Here is a 6,220-nt window from a genome sequence, read left to right on the forward strand (position 1 = left end):
AAGACAGGATTAACTCCTACTGTAGTAAAAGCTGGTGCAGAATTACGCTTCAGAAGCAGCTGAGCCCCTTGCAAATGAGAGTTACTCTTTTCATTTCAAAGACATTATCTGATTGTTCCTGTTGTGAATTGCCACTGGTAGGAGAACGATCCATGTTAATGCTTATCTGATCATGCTTCTGCAGATAACCTTTCTCACTAAGATGCAACAGGTGGTCAGGAAGAGGATCAGCAGTGGCCAGACACAAGTTTATTGGCCAGGATAAGAATGACGTTGTAGCACAGCCCAACCAACCAGCCACATAAAGGTAAACTGCTACAGTATGTGTGTATATTTAATACCTGTAATAAGAAAACACAAACCAAAGCTTATAGAGCAATGTCAGTGCTCTACATGTTGGTTTACAATCATTCATAAACTCAATAATCATGTTTAGATTTTGTCAGACAAACATTTGAAAGGTCTATCCCAAAATGCCAACATTATACAGACCTTAGGAAACTATCAATACCTAAATATTATACTCACCTGTGGTTGTTAAGCAGCTCATTCAAAATGGTGCTAAAACAACCGTTACTCTATTTTATATGTAAAGCTTAGATCCCATTAAGCCACAAGAGCATTTATGAGGTTGGGCAATGATTTTGGCTCTAATGCGTCTTGAAAGAGTTGGATGGGGTTGAGGGACCTTTGAAATGCCTCTGTTCTTCAACATCCAACTGGGAAAAATGTCTTCACGGACTTTGCTTAGTGTATGTAGTCATTGTCATGCTGAAACAGGAAAGGGTCTTTAGAATTGAGCCCAAACAAAGAAAACAGCTTCAAAATATCTGGAAAAGGGGTGTCAACACATTTTTTGACATATTGTGTAACTGCCTCCACTATCATTGCCTATAATGATATTTGTTAAAATATTAATGACTGGGAGTGCCCTCATAGCTGAGTGCTCATGGCACATGCCATATACCTTCAATGTCCCTGGTTTTGAGTCCAGCAAAGGTTAGGGTAAGGGTTAGTATGTCAAACCCATTTTCTCTCTCTCACTCGTTGTTTCCTGTTGGCATCAGCTGAAAGAAACAATAAAAAAGAAATTGTATATATGACTCCACTTATACAATGCCTACACCTCTTTGTCTCTTATGCCTCTCTAGAAATGGAAGATTAGAGAGTAGAAACATGCAAATTAAAGTCAAATCATTATGCACACTGTTAGGTTAGAGCACTTCACTCCAAGGGAGACAATTGCCTGTTTGCCACCGTCATGTTCACAGTTAAAGCTTCTCAAGGATAGCCAAACATTTTACAAACTGACAGCTGAGAAGAAAAATACATCACATCTGGAAAAGAGAGCTGCACAGATGCCGATTGAGTTCACCTGACCATAGATCAGCCATCAAACCAAATATGGAGATCCATCACTACCTGTGGCTTCTCTCTATGTAAGTGTAACTTAATATTAATAATTTTGCTGTGTTTTCTTTTCTCACTCTGCCTGTGTTTGTTATGTAAATATCCTTTATTTAAGTAAAAATACCAATACAACATAGTAAAAATGCTACATTAAAAGTAAAAGTCATGGAAGAAAAATCCTACTTAAGTAAAAGTAGAATTTATTTTGAGCAGCAAAATGTAGTTAATGTATTGCAGTAAATGCCAAAAAGGTTGGAAACCACTGCTTCATTTTTAACAATATGTTGCATTGTAAAAGCGTATATGATAAAGGTTACATTATCCATTGTGTCAAATCTTTATCTGAAATTGAACTAAGACTGTCAAATACATTTAGTGGTGTAGACAACATTTCCCTCTGAAATATAGTGGAGTGTATATAGCAGCATAAGTATATAGCAGCATAAAATCAAAATACTCAAGTAAAGTACAAGTACCTCGAAATTCTATTTAACTGTAATTTAGGTACATCACTTGAGTAAATAGTTACTTTCCACCACTGGCCTATGCTTCCTAACAATAATTAACAGTAATGATTCCTTTTTATCTATTTGTTGTTGTTTTTGTTTTGCTCTTAATCTTTTGTTATTATTGCTATTATTATTGTTGTTGTTGTTTTTGGTCTTCTTCTTCTTATTTTACTTTTCATTTTTATGTTTTTAATTATATTTGTAATTTCTCATGAAACATTAATGTCTCCCTCCACCTAGAATAACCACCTGTTCAGGTGCAGGGAAAGGTTTCAATGATGTCTCAGCCCTAGATCCAAGGTTTTATAACCTAGACTGGATGAAATCTATACCTGATGAGACCCCTATCTCAGCTATCTCCATCCCTGGATCACACAAGAGCTTATCATTATATGGAGCTCAATGCCAGGTTTGGACCTTGAATCAACAACTTAAAGTGGGACTGCGATATTTTGACGTGCATGCTGGGTTTAAGTTACCCACCGATAAAGATGTTATCATCCGTGACGGTAACTGGAAGCCTTGGGAAAGAATTACAATTGATGATGTCCTCAAAACAATTATCAAATTCCTAAACGACAATAAAAGTGAGACTGTACTTTTAAAACTGACACTGAGTGGGTTTTACATGTCTACAGCTGAACAACATGTAAAGGAATTAATTTGGAAGCACAAAAGTAAAATGTGGTCTGAGTTGTCCGTACCAAATATGAAACAGGCGAGGGGCAAGATTGTTTTTCTCCAGAGCGACACCTTCTGTGCAGGACCAAAAATGCATAAATCTTCTTTTTTTGAAGGTGACAAGCTGAACAATATTGAAGCCAAAGTAAAGAACATTAAGTCATACCTCTGTAATAATCACATTCTGCTGACTGACAGTGCAGCTTCAACTATGGACAGTCCTAAATCTTTGGCTCGAACAATTAACAAAAAGTTAAATAACTTTGTGGAACAATATAAGAAAAACCCAATTAACCAGGGCTGCTTTGGTATCCTGAGCTTGAATTTTCCTAGTGCTGAAATGATTAAGATTATCATTCAGCTGAATCCGTGCAGCTGTGGTCCTAAATCACCAACATCTGAAACAGGATCAGTGACATCTGGACCAGAATCATCCGGACCAGAATCACTAACATCTGAAACAAAATCACTGACATCTGAACCAGAATCACCAACATCTGAAACAGAATCACTGACATTTCAATCAGATTCGCCAACATCTGAAACAGAATCACTGACATCTCAAACAGAATCACCAACATCCGGATCAGAATCACCGACATCTGAAACTGAATCACCAACATCTGAAACAGAATCACCAACATCTGGAACAAAATCACTGACATCTGGAACAGAATCACCGACATCCGGACCAGAATCATCAACATCTGAAAAAGAATCACCAACATCCGGACCCGAATCACCCACATCTGAAACAGAATCACCGACATCCGGATCAGAATCACTGACATCGGAGTCAGAATCACTGACATCCGGATCAGAATCACCGACATCTCAACCAGAATCACCGACATCTGAAACTGAATCACCAACATCTGAAACTGAATCACCAACATCTGGAACAGAATCACTGACATCTGGATCAGAATCACTGACATTGGAGTCAGAATCACCGACATCCGGACCAGAATCACCAACATCTGAAACAGAATCACCCACATCTGAAGCAGAATTATCAACATCTGGGTCAGAATCACCGACTTCTGAAAAAGAATCACCAACATCTGAAACAGAATCACCAACATCCGGACCAGAATCACTAACATCGGAGTCAGAATCACGGACATCCGGACCAGAATCACCAACATCTGAAACAGAATCACCAACATCTGAAACAGAATCACCAACATCTGAAACAGAATCACTGACATCTGGATCAGAATCACTGACATTGGAGTCAGAATCACCGACATCCGGACCAGAATCACCAACATCTGAAACAGAATCACCCACATCTGAAGCAGAATTATCAACATCTGGGTCAGAATCACCGACTTCTGAAAAAGAATCACCAACATCTGAAACAGAATCACCAACATCCGGACCAGAATCACTAACATCGGAGTCAGAATCACGGACATCCGGACCAGAATCACCAACATCCGGACCAGAATCACCAACATCTGAAACAGAATCACCAACATCTGAAGCAGAATTATCAACATCCGGACCAGAATCACTAACATCTGAAACAAAATCACTGACATCTGAACCAGAATCACCTACAACTCAACCAGAATCAACAACATCTGGAACAGAATCACTGACATCGGAGTCAGAATCACCGACATCTGAAACAGAATCAACAACATTTGAATCAGAATCAACATCTGGGTCAGAATCACCGACTTCTGAACTGGAATCACCAACATCCGGACCAGAATCACCAACATCTGAAACGGAATCACCGACATCCGGACCAGAATCACCAATATCTGAAACAGAATCACAAACATCCGGACCAGAATCACTAACATCTGGGTCAGAATCACCGACTTCTGAACTGGAATCACCAACATCTGAACTGGAATCACCAACATCCGGACCAGAATCACTGACATCTCAACCAGAATCTCCAACATCTGAATCAGAATCATCGACTTCTAGACCAGAATCACCAGAACCATGTGTAGGGTCAGGTTTCAATGATCTCTCAGTCATAGATGCAAGATTTTATAACCTAGACTGGATGAAGGCTATACCTGATGAGACCCCTATCTCAGCTATCTCCATCCCTGGAACACACAAGAGCTTATCATTATATGGAGGAGTATTAATTCAATGTCAAGTTTGGACCTTGGATCAGCAGCTTAAAGTGGGACTGCGATATTTTGACGTGCATGCTGGGTTTAAGTTACCCACCGATAAAGATGTTATTATCCGTGACGGTAACTGGAACCTTTCACAAAGAATTACAATTGATGATGTCCTCAAAAAAATTGTCAAATTCCTAAACGACAATAAAAGTGAGACTGTACTTTTAAAACTGACACTGAGTGGGTTTTACATGTCTACAGCTGAACAACATGTAAAGGAATTAATTCAGAGTTACAAAAGTAAAATGTGGACTGAGTTGTCTGTACCAAATATGAAACAGGTGAGGGGCAAGATTGTTTTTCTCCAGAGTGACACCTTCCGCGCAGGACCAAAAACTCTTGAATCTTCTTTTTTTGAAGGTGGCAGGCTGAATAATATTGAAGACAAAGTTAAGAATATGAAGTCACGCTTCTGTAATAATCACATTGTGCTGACTGACAGTGCAGCTTCAACTATGGAGAGTCCTAAATCTTTGGCTCGAACAATTAACAAGAAGTTTAATAAATTTGTGGAACAATATAAGAGAGATCAAGTGAACAAGGGCTGCTTAGGTGTGCTGAGCTTGAATTTCCCGAGTGCTGAAATGATTAAAAACATAATTCAGCTGAATCCGTGCAGCTGTGGTCCTGAATCACCGACATCCGGACCAGAATCACCCACATCTGAATCGGAATCATCCACATCTGAAACAGAATCACCCACATCTGAATCAGATTCGCCAACATCTGAAACAAAATCACTGACAACCGAACCAGATTCGCCAACATCTGAAACAGAATCACCAACATCCGGATCAGAATTACTGACATCGGAGTCAGAATCACCGACATCTGAAACAGAATCAACAACATCTGAAGCAGAATCAACATCTGGGTCAGAATCACCGACTTCTGAACTCGAATCACCAACATCTGAAGCAGAATCAACATCTGGGTCAGTATCACCGACTTCTGAACTGGAATCACCAACATCTGAAACAGTATCACCGACATCCGGACCAGAATCACCAACATCTGAAACAGAATCACTGACATCTGAAACCGAATCACTGACATCTCAATCAGATTCGCCAACATCTGAAACAGAATCACCGACATCTGAAACAGAATCACCAACATCTGGAACAGAATCACTGACATCCGGACCAGAATCACCAACATCTGAAACAGAATCACCAACATCTGAAACAGAATCACCAACATCCGGATCAGAATCACTGACATCTCAACCAGAATCACTGACATCTGAAATTGAATTACCAACATCTGGACCTGAATCACCGACATCTGAAACAGAATCACCAACATCTGAAGCAGAATCACCAACATCTGGGTCAGAATCACCAACTTCTGAACTGGAATCACCAACATCCGGACCAGAATCACCAACATCTGAAACAGAATCATCAACATCCGGACCAGAATCACTGACATCTGAAACAGAATCACTGACATCAGAAACAG

The sequence above is a fragment of the Scomber japonicus genome, chromosome 15 (assembly GCF_027409825.1).
Source record: "Scomber japonicus isolate fScoJap1 chromosome 15, fScoJap1.pri, whole genome shotgun sequence".
In the NCBI taxonomy this organism is placed as follows: Eukaryota; Metazoa; Chordata; class Actinopteri; order Scombriformes; family Scombridae; genus Scomber; species Scomber japonicus.